Raw genomic sequence first — 17737 nt, forward strand, 5'->3', positions numbered from 1 at the left:
ACACACAAATGGGTAGGTTTTGGGTAGATGCCTGATTTCGTCTTCAAAGAAGGCAAGAAGACAGGTGCAAGCTATAAACAGCTATTCAAGAAGACTTAACGGCTGCTGCACAGACAGGTGTTGCAATATAGATGGGAAACAGAAGGAGCCAAAATGCAAGCACATCAAGCCTGCTGGGGGTATTTTTACCAGAACAGCCACTGAAGATGGAGCAAAGAAAGAGTGGAGCCTTTCATACTCTTGCTGGTGTCCCTTCAAGGTATCTCTATGGTGATCTTAAGGCAAACATATCGCGAGTTTCTTGGCAAGATTTGTTCAGAACAGGTTTGCCGTTGCTTTCCTCCGAGGTGGAGAGAATTGAGTTGCCAAGGATCAACCAGTGAGTTTCATGACCGAGCACAGATTGAAATTCTGGTCTTCAGAGTTGTACTCCAATGTGGAAACCACTACACCACACTTACTCATTGATTATACCTTTCACTTAATCCTAGCTCTCCTAACAAGAACACTTGGATGACGTATTGCTTTGCAAATAGAAACATAAATTGAGATAAAGAACAAGAGGTGGAAATAACAAGAGTGTGATATCTATTGGTGTTGCAATATTGGTGTTACAAGCATTGGATAAGGAAGGTCATTACCTCTGGGGTGCCAGTCAGTGAGACCTACCGGGAAGAGGTGGGATTCCTCCTCCATACCCTCCAAAATTTCATAGATGAAAACTTGGACATGTGTGGCCAAGCAGCATCAGAGTGTGGTCAAAATGGCAAAAGTTAGTAAAGAGGAAGAGTACTCATGCTAGGAGAGGCTGCAGTGCTATTCCTTTTGCCTGAGCCCACTGGAGAGGGCAAGATTCTTCTCTCTTTGTTGTTGGAAGTTCTAAGGCTACTACAAACAGGTAAAAAGTAAAAAAAAAAAAAGAGTCCTAGAACAAATCAAGCCAAAACTTTGCTCAAGAAGCCAAGCTGAGGAAAGAGACTGTTGTCCCTTGGTTAACATGAGAAGACATGCCTCGTTACAGAAGACAACAATGCTTGGTAAGGTAGATGGCAGTAGGAACAGTGAATGGGCCTGAGTGTGCAAGACCTGAACTGAACTGTTGATGTCATAGTGACTTGAAGGTTTGTCATTCTTAGGGTTGCTAAATGTTGAAGTTGACTTGATGACAGTTAACAAGCAAAGGAAAACATGTTAATAGCATGCATTTTAGAAGCAACTTTCGTGTCTATTAAAGTCTCAAAATATTTTTCCTTATATAAGGTTTATTTCTCCTCGTTTCATTTCATATGTGCATATTGTTACACATTGAACAATCTTCCTTTTTCTAGTACAGGGATAATACGACCTATTATTTTCATGTTATTGCTACCCCTTACCATTTTTTAAAGTAATTGCCAGGAATGCATTTACTTTTCTAACTAAAGTATGTCTGCACTGCAATTTTAACATGTCCAAATTCTTTTTCAAAAACTCAGATGGCCCTTTCAAAAATCCATTATACAGTCGCCTTATAAGGTAGACTTACATAAAGAATAATATGTTAGCTCACTATACCTGCAGTCTTACGGCACTTTTCCCTGACTGCATTAAACAATCTTCATTGTGCAAATTATTTTGCTTTTCCAAGTAACTTATATCTGTGAGTGTGTCTTATTCAGTTTCAAAAGTACAAAACTTCAGATGGTATTCAGTTGCAAATGAAATCTACAATTTCCTTCAAGTGATAGTATTGGGTGACATGAACCACAACAGGACCTATTGAAATTCGAATTGATAGTCTTTCTGTGAGGATCTGCTACACAAGTTAAAAGAAATGAAAAAGAGCATACTTTTGCCCATATCAATCCAGGATAAGCTGAATGTTTGTCATGTAAGTTAACTACATTAAACCCTGTCAACTCACACTTCCCTAGAAAAGTGCTATTATTACATGTGTTGTAAGATGAAGGAGTAGATCCTTTGCTATGTCATTGACACAGTGTTTACAAACATCTGCTTTTCTCTTTGGGTGTAACTAGAAAACATTCTATGCCTGCTTTTAGGAGCCTCATCATTTAGACCAAAAACCCTAGAAGTGCATCCTCACTACAATTAGAGCAGTCTGGTACTGCTTTAAGTTTCATGATTATATGCTACTGGGATTTGTAGTTGGTGAATTTAATTGGATGTTGCACTGGAATTCTCTGATAAAAAGATTTAATGCCTTAACCAGAGGGGTTCTAGCAGAGAAGTACCTTATTGAAGTACCTTATTGAACTACAAATCCCAGAATTCTACAACAGTTAAAGTGCTGTAGTGTAACTGAAGTTTAGGTGAACTCTAGGACCTCAAAAAGTGACTGAATGTTCATTCTGTATTCCAAGAGATGTTGTGCCTGATTCCCCTTTCAAAATGGTATCTAGGATGTAGAGATTTCTTCTTCTTGTTGTGCTCTATTTTGTGTGTGTGTGTAAGGGACAGCTTTGGCTCAGTATTTAATTCCTTAAAAAGATCATTTGCAGAACCAAACCCACAGAAGGCAAGTCAGCTATTTAAAATACATGAATCCACACCACGAAGCAAAACAAATGTTCTGTTTTGATTAAAATTTCATACATGGGGAGTACGGTGTGGGCACACATGCACACATAATTGCCCAAAGATTTCTGGATGAAAGGTAGATTAAAAATGTAATGAATAGGAAAAATCCCCTAACATCCTAGGTACCATTTATGAAATCTCAGGACTCTTTTTCCACATTGAAAAAAACTAACCAATTGAAGAAATTTAAACAAAAGACCTCTAATAATTGGCTGCAAGACACTTAACCTACATCCGTGCTGATAATAGCACAGAAGGTTTTTGCTGCAGACACCATGGGTCACATCATGATGATTCTGTGCTGTTTGAGAAAGGATACTCCCTGGCTGTAACAGATTTATCCGGTAGGTGTTGATGTGGTCTTAAATTACTACTTTTCTGGAGACTGACAGTAAATGAATTCTCTTGTGTCTTCTTTCACCTTGCTTTACTCCATTTCACAAGTGTTTTAAAGCACTGAGGACATTACCTGCTAGGCCTCACTGCAAAAGCAGATATATTCTGGCAAAAAGTAGTATTCTATAAATAACTCAATAAATGACAGGTGCTGCCTGAAGGAATTTCAATCTTATCCATTCTGTTTGATCACAGATGCTTACAGAGTTTCTGTGTAAAGCAGAGTTGTTTTTTTACAACAGAAATGCATTTTAGTCATAATAAGAAATTTCATAGCCAACATATTTGATAAAGCAATGTTAACTTATTTTCCACATTTCTTCAAGGCATTTCCTTTCTATTGCATATAAAATGAATAAAATTATCATCTTCAAACTTCTGTACCTTTATCACTTCTCCTATTTCTTGACTGAGTTTATTCTCTATCTCTGAACTGTTTTAAGCTTTCTAAGTTCGAGATTATTGAAGGTCAAGGACATAATGCAAAGGTACATTTAAAGCTGAATACCGAAAAAACAAAAATAATGACTGTAGATGATTTACATAACTTTAAAGTAGACAATTAAAGATACTGAAATAGTTCAAGATTTTCCATACCTTGGCTCAGTCATGAATCAGAAGATTAGAACTTGGAAGGGCATCTATGAAGGAATATCCTAAAGTACAAAGATACATCACTAAATACTAAAGTAAGGATGGTCGCATTTGCTTTAGATATTATGAGAACACATGTCTCACTAGAAAAGACAATATTTGGTGAGGTAGAAGATAGTAAGAAAAGAGGGAGATCACATTCCAGATGGATAGACTTATGGTAATTGGGGAAGCCACAACCCTGAGTCTACAAGAAATGAACAGGGCTTTTGATGATTGGGTGATTTAGGTGAAAGAACACCACCAACAACGAAGTCCAAGATGCAACTGTGTTGATGGTGGTACTGAAAGACGGTTCTTATCTTGGAATCTTAAGTTTTATTTTGGACTTTTTCTATCTTGTTGGCATACTTAAGGTTTTCATGGAAGGGCTGTTTTTTGGACCCACCAAAAAGGTCCAAAACACCTTTGCTGGCGGTAGTGGTGGGGGGCCCTTTCCAGGCATTTGGGGCATTTCGGATGACTCCCCTCTGCTCTTTCCTTTGTCCTTTTGGTTTACCCAGGCCTTTTATTTCTCCTTGGCCATTGCAGGAAGTCTTCAACTGAAGTCATCTGGCAACCACATAAATTTCACTGGGCTAAATTTCACAAGGGATACAATGAATCTTACACCAAAAGATAATGGGGCAGAAGCAAAACTTGGGCAGGGTGACTATTGACTAATTTGTTGTTGTTAAAAGGCATGGTATCTCATCCAGTGCTGAAATGAGGATGTTTGTAAACTCTGAATTGAAAGAGAGAACAAATGCCACTTCAGTGGTTGATTTCACAAGCAGGTCCTGGTAGCACAGACATGCAATGTTCATAAAGGGCTCCTATAGTTCCAGAAGATGCATGAGTGTAAGAATCATGAATGAGATTTCTCCCTAATGCATTTATTGTGGTATTTGTGGCCTCTCCTTTTGATCCAAAATCAGGTTTTTTTTAACCTGATGTAATATAAGTAGAAAATAGCATACTTGTGGTTTTACAATGACAGATAGTTACTTATTTGCTATTGCAGCCATTATTCAAATAGCTGCAAAGATACTACCAATGAATACAATACAGTATAAATTTCTAAAGAATATGAAGTGTTATAGTAAATGCATGCTGACTAACAGATCACCATTAACATCAAAATCATAATGTGGCCTCTGGCTGATACAGAGCCACACTATTTTGTGTTTGTAACAAATGAGACACAGAAAACAATTTATTAACTCACCAGCCTTTTTAATACAATTGCTTCACTGTGGTACCCATGCCTAATAAGGCAGTTTGCAAGGTACCACCTGATGCCCAGATGTATAATTTCCTTTCATTTATTACCACAAGGGGTTGAGGTAGTAACTCTGCTTTTTGTGAAATACCTGAGGATGGACCTACTCTTGCTTGGGGATGATGCATCCAGTTTGCAAACCAAGCTGAGCCAATCTGTTTTACCACCTTTATTTCTTTCTTTATTTCTTTCCATGTGTAGATCCAGTCCTCAAAATGCAATGAGAATCATTTGATACACAAAACCTAAAAATTCTCAAAAATAAAAACCCAAAGTTCTCTCAGAAAGTTTTGAAAAATGCTTCACTTGGAATAATGTCCTACTTTGCATGGCTGTTCTTATTTTGGGACACTCGCAGTACCACAGAGATGGAGATATGCAGAAGGCCTGATTTGAGAAACACTTTTACTACCTCCCTCATTTATATAATCTATAGACTTGGACAAGGGAAGCTGTGGCCTGTATTCACTCAGTGGCCTAAGTTTGATGAGTGGTGTTACAGAGTGAACAACTCATGGAGTCCTGCAATCTTCGCCACACTCCTCTGCTTGCCCACATCATTAGATATTGCTCCTGGTGGACTTTTCCTATTGGTAAACACTCCATAAGAAAAATATTCCTTACTCTTGCTGTGTTGAATAAATGGAAATGAATAAAGTAACTGATATAATGCCCTTCCTTGCTAACAGTCTAAAACAGGCACTCAAGGCAATTAATTGAGCTTGTATATTATCCTTGTGTTTCACTAAAGTAAGTCTTGATATTTATTGGAATTACTGAGAGATTGTCATCTCCACACATCTGTCCACATCTGACTTTTGGGAACTAAGACCCCCAGACATGATATGTCTCTCTGTGTGTGAACATTCATGTATGTAGAATGGATGTATCACCCTAATTATGCAATGACCCCCCCCCCCCCCCCCAGGACACATTCTTTAAAATCATTTCACTAGCAAGTTAAATCTGGGCATTTAAATTTCATGTACACTTGTTAATCTTGACTGGTTTACTTTATGTTGCTCTTAAAGCTTTTCATGTATGTTTTCCATGCATTTTATTGTTTCAAAAAACTTATGAACTATCCTGGAAATTTAATTCAAGAGTTGGACATAGATCTCTCAGATAAACAGATAAATAATTAAATCATAAAATGCCCATCTCATGTTAACCCATTATGACAGAATAGTCTTCATACAGAATGACCAAAACAGTATGACTGGAATGGTAAGTCCTTTTTAATGGTCTGCACTAATGTAATTGTAGATGATAACTGCACTTTCTTTGTTCTTGCTGCTGCTTGTAGTAACAATTGTGAAAATTATAATAAACCTAAAGGTATCTGATCTGTGTGATCTTGGACACCAGGCAAGATCAGGTTTGCTTACTGCTTGTAAGAAAGACTGCCAGAAAATACCATAGGCCGTATTCAGAGAAAGGCAATGGCAAACTTTCTTTGAGTACTATCAAATTCAAGGGTATACCATGAGTCATCAGGCTCAGGCAAGTTGAAGGAACATATTTTAACTCCTACTTGTACACTGACCTATTTGTATATTGTTACCAAAGACCTGCAATGACCTACCTCTATGATATAGATCTGAGCTATTCTGCTAGATGGGGGGAGATTGATGGAATATCAAAATAATAGAAGGGGACTACTTTAGCTACTGCACACAGTTAAAAAAAGACAGGGGTTTCCAGTGAAGTCTGTAATCAAGAGTAAGTGCAAATGATCAATGTAGGGACACTGGGGGGGGGGCTGTTGTCATTCCATGATCATCTTGAAAATGTCTCATAACCTTTCATCTGCTCTCACATTCAGCTGTGTAAAAAGAGTGCTGCAAAAATGAAATACGTTTAGAGTTTTAACTTACTAGATGAGAATTAGCTGCAGTGCTCTTAAGTTCATTATATCCATTCAGTCTCTCTTCATGCAATCTAGTTTAAATAAAGGAAGATTTTGTAGTAGTGTCATAGGGAAATTTGTCTGGTAATCAGTAAAAAACAGGAATGCACTAAATAGCATATCAATAAGCAATTTTAGCAAATGGGCAATGAGACTTTGAACCCACAGATCCCCACACCTGCATCAGTGAAACAAATAAAAATGATCAGCAAAAGCCTCTTAAATAAAGCATATAATAAGCATGCATCTTTTTTTCAAACTCATCAATATTCACAGAAGCCGCCTTGATCTTGAAACAGTGAACACTTTGAAAAGGGAACTGCCCTTTTGCCCCCACTGCCAGGCCACCAAGGCCCGTTCTACACTGCCATATAATCCAGATTATCAAATCCAATAATCCACATTATATGCTTTTAACTGGATTATATGAGTCTACACTGCCATACAATCTAGTTCAAAGCAGATAATCTGGATTTTATATGGCAGTGTAGAAGGGGCCTACATTTCAGCTACAGTAGAGTTTTGCTTATCCAACATAAACAGGCCGGCAAAAGTTGGATAAGCAGGCAGGCTCCCTCCCTCCTATCCCGTAGGAAGGTTAAAACTTGGTTGTGGGGCCAGGCTTTCGAATAAGAATCAGTAGCATTAATTACTATGATGTATGCTGGAACTCAATTGACAGACCCAGTCTTTTAAATTTGAACACGCCTATTTGTATTTTATAATGTGTTTTATGAATGTCTTATGTAAGTTAATTTTTTAACTGATTTATAGTGTATTGTACAGTTTTTATATGTGTGTTTTATTGTAAGCCGCCCTGAGTCCCCTGTTGGGTGAGAAGGGCGGGATATAAATATTGTAATAAATAAATAAATAAATAAATAATGTTGGACAATAAGGAGGGATTAAGGAAAAGCCTATTAAATGTCAAATTACGATATGATTTACAAATAAAGCACTAAAACATGTTTTACAGCAAGTCTGCCACTTATTCGAGAGCGTGGCTCCACTTTTCTTGTTGGGCGTGCTGCCTAGAGAAACAGCTGTGGATCCGGGTGGGAGGCAGACTACATTGGATAATACAGAATGTTGGATAAGCGATGGTTGGATAAGCAATATATATGTAGCAGCATGTCTGGCAGTAGCAGAAGGAATAAAGGGCTGCAAAAATGGTTGAGGGGTTGCTCACAGTCCCTCTTTCATATGGACCCATGAGATACTGAATTGAATCTGGAGACCTACTCACAGAAAGTGTGAGCGGACCATTACTGTGCTCTTTACTCTTGTTCTTGCCATCCACTGGATACCCTGGAAATACTCCCACCCCCAACAATAAAGCTGGAAGGATTGTTAAATGTGGTGGACTTTGGCATGGTAGACAAGGAGTAACACCATGGGGAAATGGACAGAACCATCTTCTGTGAGTAGGAAATAAGATGCCCTTGCACTATTTAATATTATTTATGTATTTGTATTCTGCCTTTTAGGCTCAAAATCATTGTTTTTTTTAAAAAAACACAATAATAACATAACATGACATCCACATGGAACATTAAATATTTATACAGTAGAGTCAAACTTATCCAACACTCGCTTATCCAACGTTCTGGATTATCCAACACATTTTTGTAGTCAATGTTTTCAATGCATCGTGATATTTTGGTGCTAAATTCATAAATACAGTAATTACTATATAGCATTACTGCATATTGAACTACTTTTTCTGTCAAATTTGTTGTATAACATGTTTTGGTGCTTAATTTGTAAAATCATAACCTAATTTGATGTTTAATAGGCTTTTCCTCACTGCCTCCTTATTATCCAACATATTCACTTATCCAACATTCTACCGGCCCGTTTATGTTGGATAAGGGAGACTACTGTATAATTAACTATCCTTATTCAGTTTGATGTATGTTAGAATGACCAAGTACCCCATGGTTGCTTTAAAACAGTCACTGAGAGAAACAAATACACTTCCCATGGGAAAAGGGAGTCTACAGGATGAAGACAAATTCTCAGCTCCATGTGTCACAGATTATCCCACTTAAGAGGGGCCTGAAAGGGAGCGGAAGAGGCAGGACTGCAAGCTTCCAACCATACTTTTCTGGATCCAACCCACTGTTTCTACTTTTGTGGAATAAACTAAAGTCAAGATGAATCTTATGGGCACTTCATAATGACAAGGCACAGACTTTGTCTGCTTCCTGGGCCAAGTGAAATGAAAATACACTTACATAGTTTATCCCCACGTAGACTGAAAAGAGGCAAGAAAATTAGTGACATGATAGGGGAGGGAGGCTCCCTAGAGTAAGTATTTTTCTTTCCTATATTAATTGCCAACACACATACTGAGTGATGTTTTTAAGAGGCATTTGGAAATTATTTTCTTGAACAAAACATATCATGCTCTATATGAGATTGCACACAGAATTTCCCTTTAAACTATAAGCCTTAAAAGCTTTAAATGATTTAAAGAAAATGTGGTTTGTCTGGTCTTGAAAACAGAGCTGGCATCTCTCCTGTAAGTCTGGAAGACAATTTTGTGAAGAATGTAAATTCTCCTAGGCTTCAAATGCAGCAAAGATAAACGTTCAGTGCTGGAGCAAAGCAACATCCTCTACCTCCTGATGCTTTCACATTCTTTCTGGTATTATTAAACATGATATGTACTTGTCCAAATCATAACAACCTAAGAGAAACCGTGACGATCAACATTTTGTTTCCACAATTACCAACTAGGTGTATATGTTACATGAAAACAACAGCATCCTCCCATATCTTCCCTTCCGATCGGGATTCCTAAGCATAAATACCTGATATTATGCTTGGGAATATTTAGCTATCATGAATAGTAGCCATTAGTCCTACACTTATTGTTGATCTAATCTCATTTTAAACATGCCCAAGTTGACATTCATCCCTACATCTTGAGGTAGCAAAGTCCATTAAACATGTCAGTGGTTCTCAACCTGTGGGTCCCCAGATGTTTTGGCCTTCAACTCCCAGAAATCCTAACAGCTGGTAAACTGACTGTGATTTCTGGGAGTTGTAGGCCAAAACACCTGGGGACCCATAGGTTGAGAACCACTGCTCTATGTGAAGAATGGCTTAATTTTTACTTCTTGTGGATCTCTCACTGTTCAGTACTCTGTATGATGGTTACAGCTGACCATCCAGCACATACATTGAACCACAAGAACCCCCCATAGCAGTTACTCATGAGGTAAGGTTTCATTGGTTACAATACATGAAAAGTTCTAAGTAAGTAACAAGCTCCACCCAAGTCTCAAGGTAAATTCACTCTTTTCAACCAGTATGTCTCATCTAAGCCCTCTATTTCCCTCCCACCTGAGGAATATGAATTCTTAAGCAAGACAAAACTAGAGAGTGCTTCTCCTCCTTTCAGTGGACTTCCACCTGGTATGTTCCCTGCACAACTAACTGGAAGCAGAAGAGCGGGAGGCACATGACTCCTCAGGTGAATCAAATGTAGGGAACACATCTGCAAGAGTCCTGGCTAGGCTTCCAGAGACACCTGACTATCAATTTCAGTGCTAGGAACCCAATATAGATCCTCAAGTGGTGGTACAAACAACTGAGAATTTAGCTAGCTCATCCTCTTTCCCTTTAATTTCAAAACACAGGAATAGGCTTGCTGGAGAGGAAGACTCCAGAGAAAGAATAAGTCCTCAGATGATGGTGCAGCTGCTGTGGATTTAGATGACCCATCTTCATCCAAATCTGAGAGCAAGATTGAGGCCATAAGAAGATCCATGGGCCTAATCAATTGCCTACAAAATACATTCAAATATTATTCTGTATGACTCCTGTATCAGTTTATACAAGTTACTGTTGTTGTTTTTTTTTTTTTTGCTTTTTTTTGCTAAAAGTTTATTTACTAAAAGGAGGGGATACGATTTTACTATTTCATTCAGTTTTTCACCCGCAGGGGAAACTTCTTTTTAAGAAACCCAGTAGTCAATTTGTCAAAGCTGCACTGTCTGCCCCATTCAGCTCCAGAAAACAGGAATGTTTCTATATAAGGGAAATTCAGAAGAAAGGACTTGACAGGAGCAGACAGGAATGGAAATGAATCACTCTGAGTGGGAAAAGGAACAGAGTACCTGCAAAGTAGCAAGATAGAAGGGAGAAAATTAATAATGCTTCATTGCTACTGTGATGACTCATGGGCCATGTAGTCCCGTTCCTAGCAATGTTGTGACAGATGAAGAGGAAAACTTAGGTTTCCCACCGTTTCAGCCAGAATTGGAGCTTTTTCAGCCAGAATTGGAGCCCCTGCACCTGCAGGAGATTTGCCTTCCAGAAGTCTGCCAAACAAGCCTTGAGCCGAAATCTCCCCCATTTTCTCGCCGTGATTATTATAAACAACAGAAAGGCGCTCAGGAGGCGTCTCGCAGGAGCGCTAGGATTGCTGCCAGGCATTCAGCTGATTAAGCCTGCTTCCCATGGGAAACTTTAGGGAGTCATGCATCTGGACACAGAGAATGGCTTTCGGTTCTGGTTCCCCAGAGAATTGTTCTTTGGCGGGAAAACGAGACCCTATTTAGGTGTTTTGCCCACGTAGGAATCTTGCGGAGTCAATTCGTCAGCTTCGGGAGTAGGTTGTGTGTGGACTACGCTACTCCCGCGTCCAAGCCCTTTGTTCCCGTTTCCAGCCTTGCCTTGCTTCCCAGGACCTTGTCTTGCTCCACGGACCTTGCCTTGCTTCCCGGACCTCGCCACGAATTTACCACGGATCCTGTTCTTGCTCCTCGTTTCTTGTTGCCTTGAATTAAGCCTAGTGTTCCAAGAATCAAGTTTACTTCCTAGCCTTGCTTAAGTTTCATGGACTAAAGGACCTTGTCATCTCCCCTCACTTTGCTTGGCAAAGTGAGTGTTTCGGTTACTGGATTACAACTTTGGACCTTAATATTTCATATTGGACATTGTTTCTTTGGACTAATTTTGACCTTTCCTGAAAGGTCTACTTCTGGACTATTTTCTACACTTGTTTTTATTAACCTTATATACTCCTACAATAAAGATATTAGATAGATTCTGGCCTCTGTGTATGGTTATTGGTGCTCTGCAGCCTGGGTCCTGACAGCTACTAGTGTGATTTCTACCGGTAGTAGGAGGCTTAGGCACAAATTGTATAATCCTGGCCATGTTTTAAACTTTGAAAATGATGGGGGCAATTAGCAAAGCCAGTAATTGCAGAACAAGAAGTCCCACTAGGAATAAAACAAAAAGAATGACAATGATGTTCCTTTTGTTTTGCTCAGAAAATCGATTGCTCTTAAAATAAACCAAATGATTAGAAAATAATCTGTATTCTCAGCAGGGCTTCAATACATTTAAGGCTGCTAAACACCTTGTCCTGTGTGTGTCACTTTAAAATGTTTTCCCTTTCTAAATTCCAAGCAAGCAATCTTGCATTTTTCACTGCCTCATATTTGTGGTTTGTATAGTAAATAGTGGAATAAGGCAAGATAAATACTCAGTAACACACTTGTGGATATGTGGAGCTTTGGATGAAGAAAACCAACAATGTTAAAACTGAAGAGGTCAAAACTGTTAAATGCTCTTAGGTTTCATCATCTGATACCATTGTTCAAACAGGATGGCTGGCACTCTGCTAAGTCCTACTTTAGCATCGCTCTATTACAATGTGAATTCCAGACGCAGGGATCTTTGCAGGTTTACATTTATTCACAACCAAAAATTTATTTGGCTGTTATTCTGTCTGGCTGAATACAGATAGGAAAGGATTGTATGATAAATACAGTTAACATTAATAAACTTATCCAAAACCTAATAAAAAGTACCTTTGGTTAAAAAACTGAAATACCTTGGTATAGCAATCATTTCAAAAAGAAAGTTCTAGATTGATTGGTATTGTTCAGGCTTATAGTGAGTTATATTTCTTCATTTCCTGAATGTGTGTGTTTTAAAGTATCCCCATGAAAAATCTCAATGATGTTGGTCACTGTTGCTCATATTTTATAGCTGGCGACAAGGCTGAAAGTGAGCAATTTCCCCAAGGCCACTCCATTCAACACATCCATGAATGAGAAAGGATTTACCAGTCATTTCAAGTCAAACAGCCTGCATCAGATCCAAGACAACCTTTAAAATTGAGTTATATTGCCACATTAATAATAAGGCTGCATACTTGAATATAATAACACAATGGGACTGTCTTCCAAGTAAACATGCATAGTTCAGGGCTGCACCACTTATAAGTTAATTACATTACATCAGACAACTATTTATACTGGCTCTGGCATCTGCTATGAAAGAAATAATGAATCAACTCAAATTTGTTCCTGTTTGGGGAGGAGATATTAGGACAACTTTGAGTACAATCGCTTAACCTGCAAACCATCAGGTCAGAGATTGATGTTTCAAAAACAGATGATGCCATGGATGCACATGCACAGACAGACACATACACATAGGCTGAGTGTTTTCTGCAAAGTAGTGCTGAGTCTAACTTAGATTAATTTGTTTCTTTCCCCATTCTCATTGTACTTTCTGAGAATTGTACTTTCTGAGTACTACATTGTACTATTTTCATGCACATGAAGGGCTAGAAGGCATGATCATCAAGTTTGCAGATGACACCAAACTGCGAGAGATAGCTAACACTCCAGAAGACAGGAACAGAATCCAAAATGATCTGAACAGATTAGAGAGATGGGCCAAAACTAACAAAGTGAAGTTCAACAGAGACAAATGCAAGATACTCCACTTAGGCAGGAAAATGAAATGCAAAGATACAGAATGGGGGACGCCTGGCTCGACAGCAGTAAGTATGAAAAAGATCTTGGAGTCCTCGTGGACAACAAGTTAAAAATGAGCCTACAATGTGATGCGGTGTCAAAAAAAGTCAATGGGATTTTGACCTGCATCAATAGGAGTATAGTGTCTAGATCCAGGGAAGTCATGCTACCCCTCTATTCTGCCTTGGTCAGACCACATCTGGAATACTGTGTCCAATTCTGGGCACTGCAGTTGAAGGAAGATGTTGACAAGGTGGAAAGTGTCCAGATGCGGGCAACTAAAATGATCAAGGGTCTGGAGAACAAGCTGTATGAGGAACGGCTTAAAGAGCTGGGCATGTTTAGCCTGCAGAAGAGAAGGCTGAGAGGAGACATGATGGCCATGTATAAATATGTGAGGGGAAGTCATAGGGAGGAGGGAGCAAGCTTGTTTTCTGCTGCCCTGCAGACTAGGATGCGGAACAATGGCTTTAAACTACAGGAAAGGAGATTCCACCTGAACATCAGGAAGAACTTCCTCACTGTGAGAGCTGTTCGGCACTGGAGCTCTCTGCTCCGGTTGAGGCTCCTTCTTTGGATGCTTTTAAGCAGAGGCTGAATGGCCATCTGTCAGGGGTACTCTGGATGTCATCTTCCTGTTTCTTGGCTGGGGGTTGGACTGGAGGTCTCTTCCGACTCCATGATTCTACATAAATGTTATGTTTGCAATCATTATTTGATTAACTTCACAATTGTGAAGAGGAGTGCCAAGGACTTTTTGGAAAAAATGCTGTATGCCAAATCTGCTAATAACAACAGACACATGTGAATAATTGCAGTGGCATCACAATGGTTAGGGTCACCTAATGCAATAACTTTTGTTACACATACCCCAATTGAGCATGTGGCATGGGCCACCATACAGAAGAAAAGAGCTTGGAGGAGGTAGTGGGCTGAATGAAGAAGAAAAAAATTGAAACTGGATCCAGATAAGACAGAGTTCCTTACTATTAAAGGTCTTAACCTGGAGTTGGAGGTACATCAACCAGTTCTGGGGGCAGGGGGGTTAATACCCCCCCCCCCCCCCCGAAAGACTGTGTTCATAGCTCAAGAGTGCTCCTGGATCAATCTCTCCAAATGTCAGCCCAGGTAGATGCAATGGTCAAGAGTGCTTACTACCAGCTTTGGCTGATACATCGAGCTGTGACTCTTTCTGGAATTGGAAGACATACAGATGGTAGTGCATGTGCTACAACCTCATCACATTGATATGGGGCGGTGGGGCGATTTGGCTTTCAAATCCCAGAAATCCTAACAGCTGATAAACTGGCTGGGATTTCTGGGAGTTGTAAGCCAAAACACTTGGAGACCCACAGGTTGAGAACCACTGTCCTACACGGTTTGGGTCCCAGTTATTTGCAGGATTGCCTTATCCCATACAGTCCACCCCTTAGTGCACTTAGGTCTTCTGGGGAGTACTTACTTCAATTAGTCAGAAACCGAATTGCAACAGTGATCCGCAGGACCTTTTCATCAGCTGCCCTGAGTCTGTGGAATGACCTGCTAAATGAGCTGTCAGAATTTAAAACACAATTAAAGACCTATCTCTTTCAGCAGACCTGCCCAGTCAATTTTAAATTATGAATTTTAAATTTACATTTTATTAGTATTGGTGTTTTGATTGTTGTTTTATGTTTTTTTAATGTGTGTACTTTTAATGGTCCTTTGTTTTATCCATATATTTTAACTATGTTGTGACCTACCTTGAGGCAGTAGAAAAGGCAGCTAACAAATAAAATTGCATTATTATTATTATTATTATTATTATTATTATTATTATTATTATTATTATTATTATTGGAACTGAGTAGACCTGTGACAAAGTGTGTATGTTTCTGCATATGTGATAGAGCTGTACAGAACTCTGGAAAGGGTGAATAGTTCAAGAAAAGCCTTCTTAAAGCTGTCATAGCAAACTCAGTTTGTACAACCTTTCATTACATCAGGAAAATAGAGTTTTCTGTTGCACGCATGACAGAATTTTGTAATCGTCATTGCAATTGCAGGCCTTACTCAACTATTAGAGAACATGTTATGCTTCTAAACTGTCAGCTGATTTATATATATTTTTCAAGGGGCAACAGTTAATGTTGCCATATGCAAATTAGGCTTATTTATATTGGTGATTAAAACATAACACAACTATTACTTTCAACACTTTTATATATTCAGGACAGGTAATCAGCAAAGTATGTGGGGGGAACACTAACACAGCATGATAATTCGCCCACACCTAACAACTAAAAGTTATTTATCCTTATCAAAGTGATAACATTCAAGGATGAATTTAAATTGAGCACATCTGCAAATCATTTGGTATGAAATCTCCTTCCTCGTTACAGACCATATCCATTCTGTCTGAACATCTGCTCCAAATGGGGAAACAATAGCAAACCAAACAAGGGACCAAATGCTCTCTTTCAAACTACTTACCATCATACAGATTTTAAAAACAGATAAGACATTAATAATATGGGCAGTTGCAAAGCTTCTTTTGTGTTTTGGGTAGGACATTTTTTGCAACAATTGTCAAAGAACAATTGGCACTATGTTTTCAGGGAATGCTAAACGAATCTACACCAAGGACCAATTCTGTATTTCCTCTGCATTGAAAAAGGAAAAGATGCACAGCAAGTGTTCTATGGAATCAGAAGCTCTGCTTGGTTTAGTTCCAACTCCACATTTTAAAATATATCTTGCTATGCAATTGGGATATTGGCCCATGCCCTCCTCCCCTGGCATGCATCATCCCAAATGTGAGTAACCATGTACAGTAGTAATATGGTCCTAGCCCTTTCTGGCCATCAAAGCCAGCTTTAAATAAAAACAAATCTAATTGCTTCTAGAAGCATCTGAAACCTTTGTTTTTATCTGAGTTCAAAGGAACAGAATTAAAAAATGGAAGGAGGAAACTTCAGAATGCCAGTCTTTGAACTTCTGTGCCAGAACTAAGACAAAACTAGAATACCTGAGAATGAGTTTGAGACTAATTTCTGAATTCATATAAAAATACAGTGGTATAAACTTCTCTGAGGTAATCTTGGTATTTAAAAGTATCAACAGTATCTTAAATTGAATTTTGAATGCAAGGAGCAAAGACTGTAAGCTGGCGCTCTTGACAGCTAACCCCATCAGAAGAAAGGACGCAGTTTTGTGTCAAGAGATGTTTCCAAAGCAGTGTTAGGGGAGCACCCCCATAAAGGAAATTAATGTGCTGGAGCTGAGTGCATACTTTTGAAACCAATTCCACACACTGCATACTGTTTCCTGTAATATCAACTCTGTACCGTTGAACATGATGGGGTTGCCCCTCATAATTTTGTTTTTTAAAAATGTCCCTGTGAATGTGAAATTTTCCATTAGTTTTAGTGTGAATCTTTACACCTTAGAAATCTATCAGCTACAAGAAAACAAGATTAAATTGAGTCCTTAACTTTCCTTGGAAAGTAAAGTACGCGGGGGAAAGAAGTGTACAGAAATTCTCTCTCTCTCTCTCTCTCTCTCTGTGTGTGTGCGCGTGCATGGAAACAGGAAAATGGGGGATACAGAGAATATTGCTAATATTTTAGACCTGTCCACCATGAACAGTTTGTACAAAATCATGTACTGTGCATATGCCTTCTTCTAGGGAAGAAAAGCATGCACACGCAGCTACCTGTCTGTACAGAAGATTGGTGCTTTCAGCCTGTTAGAATAATTAGACTCAGTCAGAGTATCCCTCCTGCCTTTGTAACAGGAATAGGCTCTCCCAGAAGCATCTGATGGTAGTTTGATAAGTGTCAAGAAGACCAGGTGCCCCAATGGTCCCAGGTGCTATCTTCTCTCGACATACACACCATCTTGCAACTAAATGTGCTTGAAAGGTGGTTCTACTCTGAAGCCCTGATCATTTTATGGAACTATGAACTCAGAAGTAAAGAAATAGTCACCTTTGAGACCCATCGTTTTCAGGATAAGTGTCTTCTGTCTCTTATTTTCTGGAATGACTGTCATAGACAATCCTTCATTAAAATAGACAGCATCTAGTTTGCTGTAGGCAATCTTGTGGAAATGGAGAGGCAATTTTTGCTCTGAAGGATTTGCACAACAAGCCATAACTGCTCATCATTT

At 38.9% G+C, this 17737-nt stretch overlaps 1 protein-coding gene across 3 annotated transcripts in view; it reads right to left on the reverse strand.

Moving 5' to 3' along the window:
• Positions 1 to 17737, reverse strand: part of tmem200a (transmembrane protein 200A) — a 68479-nt gene that overhangs the window by 14812 nt on the left and 35930 nt on the right. The window contains exons 2-3 of one of the 3 annotated variants that reach the window (XM_008118103.3): positions 6769 to 6832; positions 3574 to 3632 (exon numbers count right to left, since the gene is read on the reverse strand). The exons of 1 other annotated variant lie outside the window; for it this stretch is intronic. The gene's annotated coding sequence lies outside the window, so the exon portion shown is untranslated. The remainder of the gene's footprint in view (positions 1 to 3573; positions 3633 to 6768; positions 6833 to 17737) is intronic. One more of the 3 variants, XM_062978761.1, reaches the window with a different exon arrangement.

Source organism: Anolis carolinensis, chromosome 1 (assembly GCF_035594765.1).
Source record: "Anolis carolinensis isolate JA03-04 chromosome 1, rAnoCar3.1.pri, whole genome shotgun sequence".
Lineage (NCBI taxonomy): Eukaryota > Metazoa > Chordata > Lepidosauria > Squamata > Dactyloidae > Anolis > Anolis carolinensis.